This window comes from Oryctolagus cuniculus, chromosome 6 (assembly GCF_051225735.1).
Source record: "Oryctolagus cuniculus isolate XC-2025 breed Fujian yellow rabbit chromosome 6, ASM5122573v1, whole genome shotgun sequence".
NCBI lineage: Eukaryota > Metazoa > Chordata > Mammalia > Lagomorpha > Leporidae > Oryctolagus > Oryctolagus cuniculus.
Window position 1 is genome coordinate 17484055 of NC_142872.1, and position 23715 is coordinate 17507769.

A 23715-nucleotide genomic window follows, 5' to 3' on the forward strand; every position below is an offset into this window, starting at 1 on the left:
GGTAGGACAGATCAGATTTTGCTTGGAGAGTTCCTGGGCCCACAATGGCTAAGTGATGTGGTCACTGAGTGGCTGAGGATGGCTGGGGGCAACTGGAGGACATGGGCACATGGCCACAGGCAATACCACTCTGTGGACAAAGCTCCCCAGCTCTACTTTTGGTCACAGGAACACTCTGAAAGACTGAGTCCCTTTCACTCATTGTAAATGAGTCCCGACTGGTCCTGTTTCCTCATACAAAACAAAACTTACTGACAATCCACCTCGTTCTTATCATCTATATATGGTGAATGATCTTTTCTCTATAAATAGATAGCAAGCTGGGCTGTGCCTTTTGCAAACATTAAGTGGAAATTGCACTGATATGGATCAATAATGCCTGCCCACTGCCCCACGCTCCTCTGTTTATTTTTAGTCCCTATATCAAGCTTGAGATTTGTAGGAAAAACTCCGTATCACCTTCTGGAATATGACCAACTTAATGACCAAGTCACATAAAAAAATCAAATGTATATCATTCTAACCATTTCTTTAAAACTATGAATAAATTCAGACTCAGCAAGAATCTGTCCACCTACGTCCTTACTTAGATACAGCCTTTTGGGAAGGAGGTTGTGAAATTTATAAAACTTCATATCTCCTTTATTACTCTGTTTCCTTCCATTTGGCAGTTTATCTAGGTGTTCTTTCTCCACAAGCAGAGAAGTACACATGAATACACATAAACTCAAAGAGAGAGCTTGGGAGTTGCTCAGAAATTGGAAGGGGTTTGACCCTAGCTTCGCCTTTCGTCCTTTCCTAGTACATCACCAATTGAGGACTGCCATGGGCTGAGCTGTATAAAAGGTGTATCAGGAAAAACCACGGGCACTGAAGCAGTTCACAGGGGTGGCTTGACTCATCCCTGAGTTTACTGTGAAGACAATAATGTCCTCACACGATTGGCAACCCTTAGTCCTCTATGCTTTCTTGTGTCTTTGGTTGTTCAAGATCTTTGCAACACTTTCTGTAATTATTTCAACAGCATTTTCGAAGAAAGAAATTCATTTTTAGATAGAGACTATTTTCGACTTATTATCTTAAGACAAGAATAAGGAAGAAGAAGTATTATGAGGGGGGAAAGTGTCTCCTAAAAGACACGTGGCTTTTTTGCTTCTGTATGCAAGTAAAAAAAAAAAAAACTTCAAGAGGCTTCAAAACACCATTTAGTGTAGTTACACATTAAACATTGCTGAAAATGTGCAGGGGTTATTCTACATGTCTTTCTAATTATGGTGCCTTTACAGTCTCATTGGGAAATTTCTTAAGGCAAAGTAGCCATTACAATCTAACATGTGCATTCTGAATGGGAGTAGATGTGTATCCTTATTCTCAATTAGTAGTCTGTTTCAAGATTTAGAGGTCAACTACAAGATCCAATTAGACTGTTATTGTGTCTAACTCATAACTTGGTGAACAAACAGGTTATCTTGGAATGAAGTGTCAGCATCTCTATGTTGATCATTTGTGCTTGCTTACACAAATATTGAGACATTAAATCATGTTTTGTATTTGTTTTTCTTTTTGCCAGAAGTTTTTTTTTTTCATAATTTGAGAGACAGAGACAGACACACAGAGAAAGAGAGTTCCCATCTGCTGATTCACTCCCCAAATGCCTACAACATCCAAGATTGGGCCAGACTGAAAGTTGGGACGTGGGAACTCAACTCAGCTTTTCCATGTGGATGGAAAGGATGTAATTATTGGAGTCCTTACCCCTGCCTCTCAAGGTCTGAATTGGTGGGAGCTGGAGTTAGGAGACAGGAATTGAACCCACACACTTCAATGTGGGATGTGGATGTCTTAACATCTTGGTTAAATGCCCACTCTCAGAATGACTTTTAAGATACTTCATTTGTTTTTGTTGAGCACTAGTGTAACTGAAATGAACTGATAATCTGAAAATTAATTTAATTCGAGCAATGTGTAAGTACAGCACAACCTGCATGTTGAGGGACACGAACTATCCCTCGGCAATACCTCTTATGTCTTTGTTTACAAGCTGCCTTCTGATGGAAAGAACAGGAGAGGTACAAAGCTCAACTCTCCTATAATATATTCATTAGATGTAATTTTTTAAATTCTTGGATATAAAAAAATGAATTAAAGTTCTAGTATTTTTTTCCCATACTCCTGTCTACCTTGCAATCTCCGCTTTGGAAACCTCAGTCTAGGTAACCCCAAGTGCCATTTCCAACTGGAAAATGACAAATTAATGGCAGATATGCTAGGAGGGCACTGGCTGTCACTTTACTGCTTGGAAACTCGGGTGATCCCAACACTCATGTGTCCTTCCTCACGGCCCCAGAGAAACCCTACACCCAAAAGCTCACTCAGAAAGGCATAAAGAAGTTGACTGGAGTGGGCTTTGTCCAGCACTCGCTCAAAAGAGTTAGGAGAACCGAGTGGTAACAGCAGGTCTCTGCCTGGAAACAACAGCATTCAGCACATGGGAACTGCATTCCGAAGTCCTGGCAGCTGCAGGTGGGAGAGGCGATGGCCATGTGTTTTCATGATAGTGCTTCTGGAAGCTCTGGTTTGTGTGGGAAGAAGAACTAAACTGAATTCTATTATGTGGAGAGTAAAAATGTCTCTAAATTGTGTCATCATCACCTGGATTACTTGCTTTGAATGTAGTTTTCAACATCTGTCACGCCAGGGGACAGGAGATCAGAAAGTCCACTGCAGTCACACACAGGCAGTGGCCCCATCAACCTTGCCCAGTGACCGAAGCCTATTTCAAGAGTCTGTAAGGAAAGTCACCCAAAGTGAGGGTAGAAATGACTGCTCTAGCACAGAATTTGGTCACCCACAAGTACAACCTCTTTTTTTTTTTTAAGATTTATTTGAAAGTCAGAATTACACAGAAAAAGGAGAGAGAGAGAGAGAGAGAGAGAGAGAGAGAAAGAGAAAGCCCGCGCGATCTTCCATCTGTTGGCCCACTCCCCAAATGGCCACGAAGGCCACAGCTGCGTCAATCTGAAGCCAGGAGCCAGGAGCCTCCTCCAGGTCTCCCACATGGGTGCAGGAGCCCAAGGACTTGGGCCATCTTCTACTGCCTTCCCAGGCCATAGCAGAGAGCTGGATCGGAAGTGGAACAGTCAGGACTTGAACAGGCACCCATACAGGATGCCGGCAGTGCAGGCGGCAGCTTTTATCTGCTATGCCACAGTGCTGTCCCCAAGTACAACCTCTTAATGAGCTAACTTAGAATAACAGAGGCAGGTTTTAAAATATAGACAGACAAGACCAAAAGATCATCTGCAGAATTCAGCCTGTCAAATTTCCTCCACAAAACTCAGCTTCTCTCTTGTTCTTAGAGAACTCCCAGGGATTCCACAGCCTTTATTTCCTTCTAGTGGTTCATCCCACTCCTAAGGAGAGACCTTCATAAAAATTAACTAAGGTTGGCCGGCGCCGCGGCTCACTAGGCTAATCCTCTGCCTAGCGGCGCCGGCACACCGGGTTCTAGTCCCGGTTGGGGCGCCGGATTCTGTCCCGGTTGCCCCTCTTCCAGGCCAGCCCTCTGCTGTGGCCAGGGAGTGCAGTGGAGGATGGCCCAGGTGCTTGGGCCCTGCACCCCATGGGAGACCAGGAAAAGCACCTGGCTCCTGGCTCCTGCCATCGGATCAGCGCGGTGCGCCGGCCGCAGCGCGCCGGCCGCGGCGGTCATTGGAGGGTGAACCAACAGCAAAGGAAGACCTTTCTCTCTGTCTCTCTCTCTCACTGTCCACTCTGCCTGTCAAAAAAAAAAAAAAATTAACTAAGGTTAAGTCATTCTCAGTAAATTAAACTGATCAGTGGCTGAAGAAGATAAATTCGTTTACTATTTCTTTCTTTGGAAAAGAGGTTTTGTTAATGAAAAAAAGAACACAAGAATACAATCCAGCTTAGGTTATGTTCTGTACTTTAGAGATTCTACCTGCATTATTGAATATCAAAGAGACCAAGTATAATACAGGGTTATTTGTATTCCATTTAAAGTTTTAATATACTTCATATCAGGTCTTTTAGAAAATGACAAGATGGCTATTACAAAGGACATTTTACACATAAACTTACAGGTACTGGTATTGTATTTCCTCCATGAAGGGACAGAGGTTATTAACTGGGAATCCTCAGGTTCCTGTTACATGTTTGCATATTGGATTCCCCCTCCTTAATTTCCCATGAAACCAGACCCTCCACACCCCACCAAACCCAATCAGCCAACACACTGTCCAAGAAAATTCTTGCTTGTTCTGGCATTGCAAAATGAAACCTACTGGTCACTCTTAAAATTTGTGATCCGACACATTTATTTGGGCTGCTTCACACAACACTGGTGTAATAACAGCCAAAACAGCAGCCAACTAGTAACCTGGTGAGTATTGTGCATATGCTTAAAAGTTACAAACTAGATACTAACATTACAGCTTTGTGCCCACAAAAAGGAAAAATACAGATATGAGCTAGAGAAATGAAAGGAATCATCTAGTTTCAACATTAACACAAGTCCATAGAAATGATCCAGTTTCTGTTCCTTCCCAGAGGAGGCCCAGAAGATCCGGCCAGGAGTCTGAGGACTCTCAACATCCTCCTCCAGCAAGAGGAAAAGCCAGGGCCAGAACTCAGGGGTCAGACCTGGGTCAGAGCAGAATGGGGTACCTGGCCATCTGGTCATTTACATCGACTTCAGTAAGACATCTCACAGCAGTAACAAAATTGGGTAAATCATTTCATAAGGTTCCACGAGACACACTGAGATTTAAATACTGATCAGTTCTTCACACATTCTTGAAACTAGAAAGGAGAACCAAAACTTACACTTTTATTGCAAAGGAAAATGTATTTTAGACACCCCTAGATATTTTCTACGGTGCCCTACCAACTTCTGTCAGCTCCCAACCCTTGACAGAGCCCTAAAAAATGAGCTGATGCCATGGCTTTCAGCCAGCTGGCTTCCTAACAGCTGAGAACCAACCAGGCCCACTTGTCACATCTACCGCCACACCTCCTTTTATATCAAAAGCCAGCAATCTTCTGCCAATCTTACTGCCAATAGGAAATCGTTTGAAGGGAGGTCTTAGGGCTGTGCTTCCAGGCCATTTCCCAGCAAACTACCCTGGGAAAGGCACAAAAACCTGCATTCAGGTGAGGGAATTAAGATTGAAAACACTATCCAAATGCTTTCCCCGGGGTGAGTGTTTCATGCAGTGCTTCAGATGCCACTTGAGAACCCTGCATCCCATATCAAAGAGCCTGGGATGGAGTCCCAGCTATGTTTCTGATTACATCTTCTTGCTCCTGTGGGACCCAGGAGGCAGCAGGTGAAGGCTCAAGTAATTGGGAGAGGCACAGTGAGTTCTGGGCTCCTGGCTTTGGACTGGCCCAGCCCTATACGTTGCAGGCATTTGGGGAATAAACCAGTGGATGGGACCTCTCTTTCATATAAATTAAATAAATAAAATTTTTCAGAACCTATTTAAAAAATACTTTCTTTCATTGAGGAGTACTATTCGCCTCAAAAAGGAAGGAAATTCTGACATATGCTATAATACACATGATGCCTGAGGCCATTATGCTAAGTGAGATAAATCAGTCACAAAAAAGTAAATACTCGATCATTCCACACATATGTGGTCAAATAGTCAAAATCACAAGAGGCTCAGCAAGGAGCCTGGTGGGTGTCAGTGGACATGGGAAAGGAAAATAAGGAGTCATTGTGTCATCGGTACAGAGTTCCAGTTTAATAAGACAAAATGACTTCCGGACAGGAATGGTGACAAAGTATCCAGTACCACCAAACTGAGCACTTTATAAAATGGCTAACATGGTAAATTTTATGTTAAATATGTACTTTAGAACAACAACAATGTAAATTTGGGGGTAGCATATGGTGTAGTTGTTAAGACACTGACCACCTGGGACACCGACACCCACACTCACATCCCATACTGGAGTGCCTGGCTTCAAGTTCTGGCTCTGCTTCTGATTTCCGTTCCCTGCTAACGTGCATGCTGGCTTAACTACTTGGGTTCCTGCCACTCACAAGGGGCCAAAGATCCAGTTCCAGGCTCCTGGCTTCAGCCTGACTCAGCTCAAGCTGTTGCCAGACATTTGGGGAGTAAACCAGCGGAAGGGGGGTGGATGTCTGTCCCTTTGCCCTTCAAATAAGCAATGATAAATTTTTAAAAGTACCTTTTCCATTGAGCCTTCATACTACTTATCTCTTCTCTTAAAAGTCATAATCTATATGAAATAATCCTAGTTTAAAGTGGAATGCTTCAATCTGCATTAATAATCTTTGAAAACACCAGCCTATGGGCCCAGTGCCATGGCTCACTTAGTTAATCTTCTGCCTGAGGCCCTGGCATCCCATATGGGCGCTGGGTTCTAGTCCCGGTTGCTCCTCTTCCAGTCCAGCTCTCTGCTGTGGCCTGGGGGTGCAGTGGAGGATGGCCCAAGTGTTTGGGCCCTGCACCCTCATGGAGGACCAGGAAGAAGCACCTGGCTCCTGGCTTCGGATTGGCGCAGCGCCGGCCATGGCGGCCATTTGGGGAGTGAACCAATGGAAAGAAGACCTCTCTCTCTCTCTCTCTCTCTCTCTATCACTGTCTATAACTCTACTTGTCAAATAAAAAAAAAAAAAAAGAAAGAAAGAAAACACCAGCCTGGGAAAGCCTCTGAAATTCAAAGGCTGAAATTATCCACCCCAAACACACCACATCCCTAAACCAGGGTAATTCTGGGAAGGACTCTGTGCTGGAAGTGATTAAATAAGATTTTAAGGACAGAAACAAAATCAGTCATCATGGCATGCCTCTATCTTCTCATCCAAAAAAATGTGGGCTTGTTGGGCATGTTTAACCTAGCATGTGGGGAAGTCTAGAATCAGATTGCAAGGTTCTATCTTGATCTGGGCCCCCAAAATGTGGCATTCTCTCTCATCAGGACAGAGCCAGGAGAGAAGAGCCCCTCCCTCCCGGACCTTTCACTCAAAAATTAGAATATGCAAATATGTTTGCTACAATCAGGTACCTTCTGTCATAAAAATCCCTGCATATAAATAATACATCTTCCTCATATTACCTAAAAAGAAAAAGAAAAGGTAATTGGACTCCTTAAAAATGCACTTTCTGCCTATATACCTATACTAACCACATCTTCAAAAGTGAAGGTAAATGAGATTTTAAGGGAATTCATTTTAACTAGGTGATTATTCTTGGCTGCAATGTCAAATTCCAGGTAAACCCACAGGTGGAACTGTAACCTCACAGATTATGATTACTTCTCATGCATTCATTTGGAATGTAAAGTCTGCCATTTTAATTGGCATTCAGAGATCTGTCAATGTGCAAATCCAAGCAGCTCAATTATTTTGCACAACTGGGTAAGTAACTTATCTAGAAACAAATGGAAATGACAGATTAAAAGGCTATCCTTGCTAATGCTTTCAAATTGGGCCACAGTTAGTTATACCCTGTTGAGCCCTTCTACTTTCTTGGGGGACCAGTGCAGCAAGCATGGCAAGACACATTGCTTGGGCCTCTAATCTTAGCTGTGACATTTCCTGTCTGCTGTTCCACCATCAATAGTGACCTACTTGCTATACCATGTGCTTTTCCAACTGGGGCTTTTGATGCTCACACATGGGAAACACAATTATTTTTATATTTAGCACAAAATATAGCTATGAAACATTTTAAATGATTTTCAGTTCAAGGTATACACCCTAATCTTGCATGGCAGTAACCTTTTTTTCTGCTTTGTCACTGGGAAACATGATAGTTACAATCCATTAAAAACAAAGCTTTTACCTTTGCTTTGAAAAAAAAAAAGCAAGCAGTGAAAATGTTACATAATATTGGTATCTATCAAACTGAAAACTAACTGGCAAAAAGTCAGAGAATCATGTCCTAGTTACTTATCTTTTTTGACAAACTGGCCACAAATGGTCATTAAAAGCGATGTGAAACAACACTGCTAGTATCACTTAGGTCTGAAACCCTTAGAAAAGTGAAATGATTTATTATTAATAAAAAGAACTGACAAAAATGAATACTCAAAACATAAAAGTTCAAAAAGAGTCACAGAAATTCTTTAAGATTTATTTACTTGAAAGGCAGAGCATCAGAGAAAGAGAGAGATACAGACAAGAGATCTTCTGTCTGCTGGGTCACTGCCCAAATGACTGCAATAGCTAGTGCCTGGCCAGGCTCAAGCCAGGAGCCAGGAACTCTACCCAGGTCTCCTACACGGTGGACAGGGGTCCAAACACTTGGGCCATCATTTGCTGCCTTTCCAGCTTCATTAGCAGAAAGCTAGATTAGAAGCAGAGTAGTCGAGTCTCGAACCAGCCTACGACGAGAGGTGCAGGCATCGCCAGCCATAGTATAACATGCTATGTTAAAATGCCATTCCCACAGTTTGTCGGGTAAAACTATGGGCAAAAACTAACACCTAGCAGGAAAGCTTAAAATGCAACAAAGCATCCCATAGGGTAATGCAAAGCAGTTGATTTACTAGGTAGAATCAAACTGTCATTCGTAATTTTCAACATTAGCAAGAATTTCATTGTTCCAAATCTGTGTATGTATATATAACATAGCAAATGGCTATTCAAAAATTTAAGCTTTTTCCTGTTAGCTTTCACCCACAAACCCTGAAGAAATCAACAAAAGGTCCAACTCTCCCATGAAGAATACCACTTAGATAGGCAGAAAGAAAGAAAAAGCTCCCATCTCCTCATTTACTACCCAGACTCCCAACATCTAGGGGTGAGCTAGAAACATAATCCAGATCTCCCCTGTGGGTGGCAAGAACCCAACTATCTGGAACCCTCACTACTGCCTCACAGGGTCATTGGTGAATATGCAAATTTCCAACACTCAACGAAATTGCCAAGACAGATGTCAGAAACCTGCACGGTACACCTATTTAATTGAATTTCCAAAACTCTGTGGCTACCCCAGCTCGAAAGCAGCCATATAGTGAATCATAAGTGACCTTTCAATTCTCAGTGTTCACACACGAGAAAGCACATGCTCCACTTCGTCTCTGCCAAAAAAATCCTCACCGCCACCCTCCAAAGAACTTGGGAAAGATTCCAGCAATGTGTGTGTACCCATTATGGATTCTTTCTCATGGTCACTGCTTTTGCTGTACATTTTCTATAACCGCATGCTGTTTCTCACCTACACAGCCTTAAAAGCAAAAGGAGGGGAGGGAAAGGAGAAAGCTACAGTAAAGCCATAAAAGGGCCAATCTGTTGTAGATGAAAACAACCCTGTTAAAGGTAGGCTGGACGGTTGACCACACACCTGCCAAAATTTAAATATTGATCCATGAACCCAGCCTTTAAATTACTGACCTCATTTTCACTGGATCCTAATGAACTCACACAATTACGCACCCCATCTCCCCAGGTGATGAAGTGAAGCTCAAGCAAGGAAGAATGGGGTCCTTGCCAAGACACACAGAGAACAAGTCTGAAGCCAACACCATCAAAACAGCCTCTTCCCTCTCTTTCCCTTGTATTTTTCTTCTCACTAGTCTCAGATGCACAACATAAAAACAATCTGGAAGAAAGAGACTAAAATTTATTCTCAAACACAGATGTATTTTACTCACCATAAAATTTAGATGTGGTTCTGAAAAGATGATATGGGAACTTAGCTCAGAAGTGTATTTCATACTAAAAAGCTCTCACAGGGTGTTCTGATCGTGCGAAGACGAGAAGGCCAAGAAACATGTGTCAAAGAGATGTAGCCCCACACGCTGTGTTGCTGTGTCGAGTTACCTAGCTTTCCAGGTTACCTAGGGGAAAAGTCTTCTTAGAGAAGATGAACTGGGAGGAGGAAAAGGTGAAGTTCTCATCAGAGTTAAATGATGATCTATTTAACTGAGTGGTAATGTCACCTTGGCAAGCCCGAGAAAATAATGGCTCACAACACAGTTGTGAGCAAGTAACACAGCAACCCCCAGAACAACAAGGGAAAAAACACCACAAGAGCACATTTTTTTGTGGGGAAGGGCCTGAGCTGAAAGCCAGAGAAAAGGACTTAAGAAGGGGGCTCCTGCTTTGCTCCTATCAATCCCTTCCCAATTAGTATGTGAGGGAAAGCTAGTTTTCAATTTGTATCTTCATAATTACCTAGGAATAATTAAGAATACAGTTCTGAGAATAAATCATTTTAGTAGATACATGAGTTCAAATGAAAAATTACGTGTGTGGCGTGAAAACAATTTTAAGTGAATCTGCCATAGCAAATGATCATGCAATTATAATTCTCCCAGTTTACAATTTAGTCTGGTAAGTAACTATTTTTCAAGGGTTTATGTCAAACTTAAGGTGCTGGTGTCCTTAAAACTGTAATCAATAAACTGGGGAGTATTAATCAAATTTCCTTCTTGCACTAAGCTCTCTTAAAACTCTTACATACTACTGCTGCTGTAAGTATGTCATTTCTCCAAAGATCTTTGACATCCATCTTTTCTTATTCTCAACCAGAATGAAAAGTGTATTTTCTTCGCTTACATACCTATAGGAAAAACCTGAGAGGGATGTATTCAGCTCAAATGACAACTAGTGTTCTTTTCTTTTTCTTTTTTGTAAAGGTGGCAGGAGCCCAAGGACTTGGGCCATCTGCTGCTTTTCTCAGACCATTAGCAGGGAGCTGGATCTGAAGTGGAGCAACCGGACCTGAACTGGCACCCATGTGGAATGCCAGCACCGCAGGCAGTGCCTTAACCTCCCGTGCCACAGTGTCAGCCTCAACTAGTGTCCGTTACTCTTAGTGTAGGAGATGAAGATCATGGATATTCACAGGTCAAAACTTCATTCACTGTTTCTGCCCTCATGACATTTATATTCTAGCTGGGGAGATAGACAAAGACAAATAGAAAAGGTGAGTAAACTATATTTCTGAGCAACTGCCATAAAGGAACCAAAAATAGGGCAGAAAGAAAGGAACTAGAGATTAAGCAGATCAGATGGGATAGTGTGGGGGGAGGGGAACCCCGGGAAGAGGAGGCACAGAAAGGCCTGGATAGAAAGGAGGCAGCCAAAGGAACAAGGGATGTGAGATCCAAGCAGAGGAAACAGAGGTGGGAAGGACTCTGAGTGACCAGACCAGCAAGGCAGGAAAACTGGGCAAGGGAAACGAGGTAAGCATTGAGGCCACACAGATTGCCCGGGGCCCCATCACAAGCCTGTGCACCATGCTAGTGTCTGGACTGTGTTCCAAGCAAAGAGGAGCCACGAAGAGCAGGGAAGGGACAGTAGTCTAATGGACCTAAGTCCAAATCCTAGCTCAGCCACCTGGCAGCTGTGTCACCTAAGCAAATTACTACCTCCTCTTAGTTGTCAAAGTCCTAATTTATAAAAAGGCACTCAATAAATAATTGCCATTTACAATCACCAGTAATTGTCAGTACTGTGAGGGCTACGGTATGTAGTTAACAAAGTTACATTCAAATAGACTTACACTAGAAAATAATAAATTAGAAATAAGCCAATGATTTTAATCTCTTATTCAGTAGAGATCATATACTTATTCAGTACAAATAGATATAAATGAGAACATTCAAATTCATTAGGGTTGGTTGTGGCTTAATCAGAGTAACTATTGATTATGTCTCATTTCTGTCCTTAATTAGTTTGTATTGTGGCTTTTTTCTCCCTGTCTACCTAAGTCTTGCCACTGGTGTCCAGAAATGTATAACAATTTGGTGGTTGCTACCAGCTACACAGCAGCATTGAGAGTGATTTCATAGTCATTGTCCAAGTCACAACACATGGTAGGCACAGTTGCCTGCCATCATCTACCCTTCTCACCAGCACACAGAGACAAATGCTTTCTTCTGCTAACAGAATCCTGGTTTTCTTCAAGTTCATCTCCTCCTTCCCTCAGGAAACGATGGTGACACCCCTGCGAGTGACTGGCTGAGAAATGTGCACAGGAACCAGTTCCGATCAACAAGATGAGAAGTTCTTGGGGATTCGAGTGATGCTTCATACTCTTCAAAAGGCCTTGGAGAATACTGGAGACCAGTCAAACAAAATATATCCATTTTACCAAAAAAGCATAGATGATAACTGACTAGAGCGCTAGATTAGGATTATTGCTTGAGGAGCTAATGATGAGGCTTGGAATAAAGTAAAATAAAAGATTATATAAATGTCTAATGGTTCACAATAAGCAAAAAGCAGTATGGCTGGAAATCAAATGAACCATTTCAATCTAATAAGCAGTTTTTCCTATGAGAAAATTATAGAATTATAAAGTTAGCCCATAATGGAGGGTAAAAAATGAAACACGTATTTCATAATTTCATACAGTATTTGAGAAACATTACTTGGAAAATGGGGTGAACATTTTAAGTGGTGCTAATTTGCTAAGAGACCATAATTAAAACAGAATAGAGAATGGTGCCTTAGCTGTTGAAAGGGTCACTACCAGGATTCCACTTAACACTTTCATTACGAATCTGCAACCAAAGTGGAAATTCATTCAGTGTGAGGAAGATATCTAACTGTGAGATGTTGCCAGGAGCAGGAAAGTGGCAAAAAAAACACCTGAAGAGGTTAGAAACAAAACTTAATTAGGTAGATCAGGAGAAACAACACGAAACACCAGAAGTAAAAATTAAGTAAATTAATTGAAGAGAAAACTGAAATTCATTAGCAAAAACGGTGAAGGCAAAGAAAAAAATGACGATATGACAATAGCTACATGGCAATAACCCAGCCTCAAAAGAGGAAGAGGCTGTGGCTAGTTAGGCCTCCACAACTAAGAACTCATCAACAAATAACGCATCTGTTTATGTGTCTTCTGTTTACAGCAATCAGTGTATGTTTGCCCTTCTCCCTATTTTATGTATTCCTGCTTTGGTTTTTCTAGGAAGATTCATCTCTTTGGTTGTAATGAACACACCTACTGCTAGCAGAGTCTTGAAGTCTTGTTTCTTAATGACACAAGAGTGAATAGGCAGGGTGGGGGCATCCTTAGAAAGGATGAGTAAGGCTGGTGACGACTCAGGTTTTGAGAGGCTAATTATTTTCGCATTGTGCAAGGCTGTCAGAGATTGTACTATCCCATTAGAAAAACACATTGGAATGCTCTAAGAAAGTCCTCTGTGAATGGTCAAAAAGGTAGTTAGTCTTACAAGGAAAAGATTAACGGTGACAATGATTGTAACAGGGCTTTGACAAAGTGAGGGTACTTGCTTGAAGCGAAGATAAGCAGAATATCAAAGAAAGGAAAACATTATTGCAGAGTGGGGCTGAATGAAAGAGAGAACCTGAAATTAGGGAAACTTAAAAGGTTAAGGGGTAAGAAATTTCTGACAGCTCATGTGAGTGTGCAAACGAAGAGGCAGAAGATTTACATTTAGGACACTGAAAAGCAGATTTTAAGAAATGCCAAAGCAAAACAGCCCAGAGCAAATCGCCACAGGTGCAGAGAAGGAATGAGCTGATTCGTTCCAGAGACATGCCTCGACACCCTTACCTGCGGCCTCCCTCCAGTCTTCCCAGCTCCCAACCCCAAAGTTGAAAGCAGAAACCCTGGGATATCCAGGGACAGATGCTCCTGATTTATAAGATCCAAGAGGAACCAATGTTTGAGCCCACGACCCAACCGTAGGTTGCTCATCCAAATACCTTTTAAGTTAAATCACTGCATTTTCTACTACCTTCTTAAAAGGCAGGAACAAGAAGAAAGCACCTATGTTAAGTGAAGCTCCATATCTCAAATGAGACAGAAAATTGGGGTCCTTGATCTTTTGCAATCATTGCAAGCCCCGTCAGATGGAACATGAAAGGGCAATCCTAATGGCCTTAACTCAGGCAGTTATGCTTCATTCAGCAGATCCCCAAGCTGCACCTGGCCATACAATCTGCACGCCTGCCTAAGCCTCTGCACTATGTGATAAACTTATGTTGAGGGTGCTTCTTGAAGAACAGGAGACTGACAAATAAAAACGGTTGTGAAAGTCTAAAGCCTACTGGAATTATTTTTAAAAAGAAGAAAAGCTTCCCTGGACACATGTCAAGTGTCCCTATCACACTGAGCTTTGGCCAAAGCAGCCTCTAGCCCGGCACCACTGTACGTCCACAAAGGCAGCCCTCAATCCTCCCGTGGCCGAAACTAGCAAGTCATCTGCACTGCAGGGCAAAGGGGACCAAGTCCTCCACAGCTTCAAAACACAGGAGATGAAGACATTTGAGGAAATGCTGGAGCAAAACAGCACAAGACGAAGGGTCGAAGGGTCGCTGGAGCAGCCAGAGGGTGAGCTGATGGGTACGGCAGTCCTGTGCCTCCACATTCTTATTTGCGGCCTCCCTCAAGTCCTTCCAGCCCCCAGGGTCAAAACTGGAGGCTGAAGTGAGGCTTCTGCTTTGAATGCGGCTGTCCTAAAACTTAAAGGAGAACCTGTGAATCAGATGACTTTTCAAGATAATAGGGTTCTGGCCGGCGGCGCCGCGGCTCACTAGGCTAATCCTCCCCCTAGAGGCGCCGGCACACCAGGTTCTAGTCCCGGTTGGGGCGCCGGATTCTGTCCCGGTTGCCCCTCTTCCAGGCCAGCTCTCTGCTGTGGCCAGGGAGTACAGTGGAGGATGGCCCAGGTGCTTGGGCCCTGCACCCCATGGGAGACCAGGAAAAGCACCTGGCTCCTGGCTCCTGCCATAGGATCAGCGCGGTGCGCCGGCTGCAGCGCGCCGGCCGCAGCGGCCATTGGAGGGTGAACCAACGGCAAAGGAAGACCTTTCTCTCTGTCTCTCTCTCACTGTCCACTCTGCCTAAAAAAAAAAAAAAGATAATAGGGTTCTTCAAAGGGTTCATGGAAAATGCACATAATGAAAAAACTATGCAGGTTTCAAAATGTTTTTGCACCAAAATAAACTTTTAATTCCACTATTCCATAAACTATGAAGTGTCTTTGCATTGCAGGAGATAAGGGACTAAGGAAAAGCCACGTGAGATGGCCCAAACTGGAGTGGAAGTTGGAGACAGCGTTGAAAAAGACTCAGGGGTAGGCAGGAGAGAGGGAGGCAAGGCAGGCAGGAAGGTACGAGACACTGCAGGTGGCTGGGGCAACAGTGCATGCCAGTTCTGTGAGGTGCTAAGACTGGTTCCCTAGTCCTAGCTGAGCACCACAGTTTGGTTGTTGCTACCATGCAGACTCAGGTGCATATCTTCATACGCAGACTGACCTGCGATTCCCCTCCGGCTCTAGTGCACCAAGCAACTATTTCTTGAGTAACTTCTCTTGAGAAGCTGCCAGATGAAAAGCAGGGACCCCCCAACCTGAAAGAGCTTCCTATCTGGAGGGAAAGAATACAGGACCTCAGGGCTCTGCTCAAAGGGGAACATGGAAAGGCTTCATGTCAAAGCTTGAACAAATACTGAGTTAGCTCAGCAGAAGAGAGGTCCTACCCACGATAGGCACTCAGTTAGCCTCCGTTAATTAATTTCAGCTCCACTGGATGAGTAGTGATTACCTGGAAAATCATTTAAGGATGAGAGCTTATTCTTATCACCACTGTTTTTATTATTGTCAATTAAAAAGACAGAGCTATTCATTTGAGCACAAAGGGCCTTGGGTTGAAAAAAGACTGTATTTTACCTCTGACTGGGGTGAGAGGGTGCACTCATAATTTCTCTAATTATGAGGCCTCATCTTGTTCTAGTTATTGCATGGCAAAAAGTTTTAAAAGCCTTCAAAAAGAACACATTTTGCTCACTTGAAATATGTGCATGTGTGTTTTAGCATAAAATATATTTGGCAGCTCCTAACATAATTGGGTGGCTACGCCTTGAAAAAACTTGATTTCTTTTTAATCAAATTTTTAGAACCATACTGGGTTTCTTGCCAGTGCTGCAATAGTGAGCAATAAATACATCATTAGATCAATGGTGGTCTGATGATGGATTACTCAGAAGATAGTTCCAGCCAAGAAGAACAAGCCCATAAGTCTCGTTGTGCACAGATTAATAAAATATTGTTTAAAACATAGATCCTGAGTTAATACAACAGGGAAGAAAACACAGCAAAAAAGAACAGCCAGGGGTTTTCTAATGTAACAATATTGATCATGGATTTTCCTAAGTGATCCAGAGCAGCCACGCTGTTACACATTCTTCTGGTTAGACCAAAAGATTAGAAGAAAAAGTTATAAAAAGAAAGAAACTAACCAAGGGAAAGCTTGCTTCTGTAATAAATTATTTAAAGCAAGCAGGGTAAGTGTGTTCTGAAGACAATATGAAACACAATCAATGCCACCCAGAAGCTCCAAGCCATCCGCACCACTATACATTTCTTACCACCCTGTCTGGCATTTTACTAGAGGTATTTCCTTCCCACCACGCTCCCTAACCCACCCCCCACACCTGACCCTTCACTTCTTGCCCAGTTGTTCCTCAGAGCTTCACATTTGTTTTTCTCTGTAACCCAGGACACTGTCTCCAGTTCTGTTTCTCAGCTTGTACCAGGAGAGAGTGTGTGAAGACACTGAGGAGTGCATCTGTCACTTCATTCATCTGGTCTTAAATTTCCTGAAGATACTGTAAGCTGGGAGGATCTAATGCAATGCACACATCAACATCACTGCTATCCTGCACCACTGTTTCCTGACTACTGTTGTGGTTAAGTCCACAAAGCTAAAGCTAGAGCAAAGCTTCTATAGGTCAAGGACTCTTTTACATTAGGAGATATTACTAGACCCAGAAATACAATGTGAAGGTAGGAGATTGAGAGGGCATGTTGGAGGAAAAATAGTCAAAATGGCTAAATTTTAAGAATTAGGAGACATAAAAGAGGGCAGATACACTTGAAAAGTCAATGTTTTACAAGTATATTTCACCATCGGAATAAGAATAAGGAAAGAAGGGTCAAAAACTTGAAAAGAATTTGTCAAATGAAAGTTAGATGTCAGAAGTATGCTATGGCCCAAAAAAAGAAAAGTTAAAATAGCTGCAAAGAAGCTTGCTTGCAATGACCTATGGCTCAGTTTCAAGAAAAGCAGCATTCTACTGTAATTTTCTTTTAAACAGGCATAAATCAGTCCCACTTTATGTTCAGGGACTGCTGTAGGATACCTGATTCCTTTTAGTTTTTTCTAAGCCCAACAATCATGCATAAGTTGGGCAAATAAAATATAAGCAACTCTTTTTCCAGCATAAAAACAGTGTTAGCAGCTTAACATGACACTGGACAAAACAGCACAGGGCTAAAACACAGGTCCAGAGATTTTGCACAGAGGCTGTTCTGCCGCTGTGCTCTGTAACCTTTAGCAAATTATTTGCCTCTCTGGGTCAAGGCTGACTGGTTAAGGTCAGGGTCACTGACCCAATGATCATAAATAGTGGTTAACTTTACTAAAGAAAGTTATTCCAAGGTCACATTCAATGTAAGAAGAAAAACTGAAGAAAAAGGTAAAAAAAAATTTCAGAATGACTAAGCATAACCTTATCACAGCACCACCAAGCTAGACAAGAAGAATTCAAAACACAAGGCCAACTTCTCAGTTATTGGTGTCATCTTTGAATATGAAAGACAGGATCTAAATATTATCCTGGGTGTGCTGCTGTTTGCTCATCTGTAACAAAGTAGAAAAAAAAATCATGTTCTTAAAGGATTGTTAAGATAAGTGACCTATCAACAAGCCTGCCAAGTGCTTCTTTAAACAGAAACTGCTCCATAAAAGTCCCAGTGATGATCCAGTGGTGTGGAACAATCCAACTTCAGTTCCCTGGCCTACCCACGTCCTTTTGTCTTCAGGGAAGTAAATATTCTGGGCATTTCTGACCTCTGAGAATCATTCGGCTATTCAGGTTCTCAAATGGTAGAAACAGGGAAGGGCAACTTCAGATAGATCCTTTCAAACCTTATTTAGAAGTCTTAAATGGGGAATTAAGCCACTCTGAAATGGGAGAACAGAATCCAAATGTCAGTATCAAATAATAATAATAAAAAAAACTACCTGGCAACAATTAATAAATCAAAATTCACAATGATTTCAGTAAAAGGAGAGGTAGCAATCAATTCTCATCTCTCGTGGTAAGAAAACCTATTACCCAATTAACTGGACAGGCCAAAAATACTTCCAAAGTGACTTTCAGAATGTGAGTATCCCAGGGCCTGGCCAACAGGCAGGGCAGCCGCAGTGTCCTAAGGAGACCCTTGACCATGTATGAGCCTGCACTAGTGCTGTTGAGTGGGTGTTTTACTTCCAGCCCCCAAAGCCACCTCTTAATAAGGATTCTCTTACCATGCAGGGAGAAATGCCCAACAAAGGTAATTAGGATGGGTAAAGTTACTCCAGAGCCTCCCAAGAAACTACTGGATCTCCGAGTGGGGTGGGGTTGGGGGTGAAGGGAGTGCAGGGACTAAGACTGCAGAGGGGTCTTTTATTTTTTTAAGATTTATTTATTTATTTGAAAGTCAGAGAAAGAAGGAGAAGCAGAGAGAGAGAGAGGTCTTCCATCTGCTGGTTCACTCCCCAACAGGTGCAACAGTCAGAGCTGTGTTGATCTGAAGGCAGGAGCTAGGAGCCTCCTCCAGGTCTCCCATGAGGGTACAGGGGCTCAAGGACTTGGGCCATCTTCTACTGCTTTCCCAGGCCATAGTAGAGAGCTGGATTGGAAGTGGAGCAGCGGAGATGCAAACCAGCACCCATATGCAGGTGGCAGTTCCGCCCGCTATGCCACAGTGCTGGCCCCCAGAAGGGTCTTAAATGGCCTTGCTTCCCCCAGGCAGAGGTCCTTAAAACGGGGGCCAACCTCAATGGTGACGGTCACTGAGGGCTAGAAAACACTTGCCAACACAGGACAGAAGGGGCCCATTGTGCTCACAGGGAGTTAATGCATCACCTATAAATTTTACAAGACCAGTAAATGCTGCCTGAAAATTTCTGAACAATTATTTGTTAAACCAACTAACAGACCATAATTGTTCTTGTATATCATAAAATCAACCCCACTATTTCTCAAAATGTGGTGAGGGGATTCCTGGCGTCAGAATCACTCAAAGGGGCTTGTTAAAAATACAGGTTCCTAAGCCCCACCCCAGCCTCCTGAGCTGAATCTGAGGGACTAGAGTCCAGCTCAAGAACTGAATTTCTAAGGAGCAACCAGTTGATCTGGATGGCTCATATCAAGGCAAGAGCTGTGTCCTACTGTATAGCCCATCAGAAACGCCAAGACATTCATAGATTAGGAATCTCTACATTTCAATGTTTACATATCATAAAAATGAAACAATAGCCCTTCTGATGAATTATTAAAACCACCCCAGTTTACTCTGCCCTCATATAACGAACATGATTATTAAAATGTAATTACAAATAGGAAATTATTGAGAAAAACATCAAGTTCCCCAAAATACTGCCTTTATTGTCACCCAAAGTAATTACGCTATTAAAGGAATTTACAGTTCTCTAAAGTATCAGTCATTTGGCTGCAAGAACTTATTAAGCTGTTATATTCCTCCCATACTCATTTAGTCATCAGAATTTTTGTGATAAAGCCTTTTTATTATTTTTAAAGAGTAAATTGCGAACCATTGCAACTAGTGATTAGGCTGAATAGGAATTTATGTCTGCATTATAAATTCCTAAAAGCATGTTTTATTAGATTTACTAAGACAGCCTTCATGGTAGTCTGCAATGAAGCTCTGCTTTACCTCTAATCAGGTTTGTTTTGTTGGTGCAAAACAATTCAGGTTTAATGCATGCTCTTAAAAAGAAAAAAAACCAAAATCCAGCCACTGATATACACATCACTGCAAAGCAGTAAACCAGTGTTGCATGATGTGACAACCACATTTCTTTTCTAGAGGAATGATCCCCCCCGCCTTCTATGAGCCCCCCCCCCCCCAAACCATAGCTATAATTATTTCACAAAATGCAGCTCACCATTTGTAGAGACAAACATTGCCTTCTCCCCTTCTCCCTCCTCCAAGCTGCAAGTTCAGGCCAAACAGCGAATGAAAATAGAACTTGGGAGGCAGGCTTTGTTTGTGGCATGTTGTTGCTGCTCAGGGCTGCCCCCGGCCCACGCCCCCCGGTGCAGCCCCGCGAGTGTACACGCTGTGTTTTAACAGATGGGCCGGCTGGCCGCTGCTCGGCTGTAAAGCCGGAACGCGGAATCTGCACCCGGCGGTAGTGAACAGAACGCTCGTAAAGTTCACGGACGTCCACTGCCCCAGACAGGCTGGGCGATGCACACAGCTTGCAAACGCGCGCTCGGCTCCCAGGGCCCCGGGTTCGCCGCCTGGGGAAGGGCAAGGCTCAGTCCCCCGCACCTGTCTCCACCGCACGCACTCAACACTGGACAGACGGCCACACTCGCGATATCTGTGTCCACGCACAGCTAACTACACACACGTCTAGATGTTCACATGTATTTCCGACGCTTTAACCAGTCCCGAATCCGCTACTCGAGCCTCTACTGAGTACGCTCAATAAGCTCTCGCTCGTGAAAAATAATTCCAAGAACACATCGCACTGGCTTCTCCGGAGCCTGCGAGCTTAGCATCGGACACAGCCGAGTCACGAGCCAGGCGTCGGGTGTAACCCTGCCTCGCCGTGGCCCCTTCGGTTCCAACTTCAGCCCCTTAAACACACACACACGCAGCAGCCCCCCGGGGCGGGAGGTCCCCGCACCGCCCACTCCCGGCCGAGCCCTCGGGCACGCGGCGCGCGTGCCAGGGAGGAGGGGGTCCGGGCAGCTCAGGGGGGCGCGGGTCGGAGCGCTCCTCAAAGTCGTCTCCTCAAAGTTTCAGAGCCAGCGGAGCCGTCGGGCCCCCGCGGTGCCCGCCGAGGCCCCGGCTCCCTGCCTCCGCGCGCCCCGCCGGTCCCCGGATCCCCGGGGCGCCCACCACGACCCCCGCGCGCGCGCGCGCACCCAGCCGAGGGCTCGGCGCGGCCGCCGCGTCCCCGCCGTGGGAGCTCGCCGCGGGCTCGGACATTCGCCCCCTTGGAACCGCCGCCCGCACACCGGCGGGCCTCCGCGCCCCCGGCCCCACCTCGGCGACCGCAACTAAAGCCGAGTGGGTGCGAACGCGGAGCTGCGTCCCGGGCCGAGGCGGGATGCTGGGCAAACAAGAAGTTCGCGCGTGGGGACAGCGACGCGGGGAGAATCCCGCCCAGGCTGGACCTCTCCACAGCGGCCGCGCTCGGACGCACTGACCGCCCGGCGCCGGGACGCGCCCGGCCCCGGCTCGCCCGCCGCCCATCGCCCCGCGCGCGGCCACTCACCCTCCTCGTGGAGTCTTGATCGCAAACCGATGCTCCTGCTGCGGGTCCTGGGTCCCAAGTTGCCACGAATTGGCCGCTGCTCACGCCCCAGCGGCCTGGGGCACATTGGCTCGGGGGGACACCTCGGGGAAAGCAAGGCAAGCCCGCCGGCTCCGGCTCGGCAGTAGCCCGCAGCGCGCTGACAATTCGCGGACCTGCTCAGCGAATGAGGCGGAACGCGAGGCTGAGGCGACTCCGCTCCGGAGGGAGGCGGAGCCGGGCGGCGGGAGGGGCGGAGCCAGTCCCGCACCGCCCCAAGGGGGCGGGACCTCCAGCAACCCCGTGATGGGCGGAGTCGGCACCCTGGCCCAGTAGCTCTGGAATCCCTGGCGACCGTGGGCGGGGCCTGGCCCCCGGGCTCTGAGGACGCTGTCCAATCGCCTGCGATCCAGGGCTGGCAGGGCTGACGCGCCCGCGGCGGGGAAGTTGGCCGCCGCCGAATACGGCGTCTGCCCCGGGCCCTTCGGCTCCGCTGTGGTGGGCTCCGGTCGCCTCCCGGCTGACACCCGAGAGCCGCCGTGTCACCGAGACCGGATGGACCTCGCCGGTCCCGGCACCCTCAGGAACGTGGGACTTGGCGTTCCTACAGGAGCCCCATCCGTCGGGGTAAGCTGAGGCCCAAGCAGGGTCGCCCAGGACTGACAGAAGCCTGGGTCCCGGGCGAGCGCTGAGCGCTCCTTGGAAAGGTTCTTGTCTCCGCCTGGTGATACTGCCGCGAAGCTGTGGCCCCGGCTGGAAAGTTCTGAAGTGGCCGCCCGCTCCGCACCGCGGACCCGCGTGCCTTCTCTCCCCGCCGCGGGGCGTCCCTGGCGTTGGCACAGCCCAGCGGCAAACGGCGGGCTCGGGCGCCCGACGGACCCTCCGGACCTTCCCCTGCGCGGAGGCGTTCGTCGCGGCGGCCTCTCCAGGACTACGAGGGGACCCCGGTCATCAGTCTTCGTGGACTGGAAGCCGAGGAGCCGGGCACAGCTGCCCGTCCCTCATCGAAGTTCCCTGCTAACAGGGAGAAAGGGCGCGAACGCAAGGGATTTCTCTGGCAGGCGGCGCCGCAGGGTCACTCCCGGCCGCGGAGCCCTGCAAGGTGGCCTCGTGGCCTCTGCCGCCTTGCTCCCCGTCCTGTCAGCGGGGAACTCCTCAGCTGCGTTTTAAGCCCTTGCGTGCCTACTGCACACACACCTGCCAGGCTGACAATGTGGAATCCAAAGCAAAGTTGGGTGTCCTAGCTTTCCAGGCCGAGGCCTAGAACGTGAGCAAGCGCTAGACGGTGTGCTTTGTGTGAGTAGTGCCTTTCTGTGCTTCCAGCGGCACCTGCTGTAAGTAGGTGGCCCACTCATGTTCTTAGGAATAAAGAACCACATGGCAGGAAAGGGGTCAGCCCCTGGAGCCCTGCCACCCACCTTCACCACCCTCAGACTTGCAGTCCATGCCTACTAAGACGATTAATAGTCTCATTCAGAACCCAGGAGACCTGAAGGTGTTCCTCTCAGGAAGGGCACCTGTGCCTTGTGAAGGAGCTGCAGGTGTTATTTCCTTCTGGCCTCCTTTATGTCCTATATCGTAGCTGACTTCTCAAGAGAAGGTTCTGATGAGATCACCTGTGGCTGAAAGGCGTGGAAAGTCTTTTCCACTGTGAAAATGGCAGCTCTTACATAAACCTTGGCCTGGATTGAGTTTCAGCTCTGTCTTCTCAGCTCCCTTTCTCACTGGGAAAAAGCCCATAGGTTGACTGTCAGCACACAGAACAACAAGACCTGGACAGTCCTGAGCAGGCCTGAGAAACTGACAGCGATGCAGAAATTATACACATTTAAGCCTTTGTACTGGAAGGATGGGTGCTGTGTGGGGGACACCATCTCACTTCATTCCAGAAGTTGCCTACCATGCTGCTGAGAGGCATATTAGAACGGTTATTGCCCACAAAGAATTGGACCACATGAATGGAATACACAGCAGAGCTCAGCTCAGGTCCTGGTAGGGTTAGGTTGCCTCCATGAGCCTTGCTAGCCTCTCCATTGAAGGCAGAGTTGGGATACCATCTTTGATGACAATTATCAGGACATTCTCATGGAAGAAATATGTTTCCTAGGGTTTCTACCCTGCACATACACTCTGGATATAGCTAGAGAAGAACTTTGCCACCAGTGCTTATCATATTAACCCCTCAGAAGATTTTCATGGATCCTAATGATTATTTTAGAAATCGTCTTGGAAATAGGAGCCCTGGGTCTACTGTAGTATTTGATGATGGAAAGGGGAAATAAAGAAAATGCCCTTTCATAAAATAATTTAGAATTAATCAGATGACTTTCCTGTCCCAGTTTCCCAGGTTTTTCAGTTGTTCCAGACCCAACCATCCATAGGTTCTTGGACAAGTAACAGGTCTCGTTTTCCCT

The 23715-nt window shown here is 45.6% G+C and overlaps 1 protein-coding gene across 4 annotated transcripts in view; it reads right to left on the reverse strand.

The window, feature by feature from the left end:
* Window positions 1–21567, reverse strand: part of MARCHF3 (membrane associated ring-CH-type finger 3) — a 154979-nt gene extending 133412 nt beyond the window's left edge. For 2 of the 4 annotated variants that reach the window (XM_089334906.1, XM_089334904.1), the window contains exon 1: window positions 21284–21563. The gene's annotated coding sequence lies outside the window, so the exon portion shown is untranslated. Of the gene's footprint in view, window positions 1–21283 lie in introns of all 4 variants that reach the window. The other 2 variants (XM_008254964.5, XM_089334907.1) reach the window with 2 other exon arrangements.
* Window positions 21568–23715: the final 2148 nt, after the last annotated feature.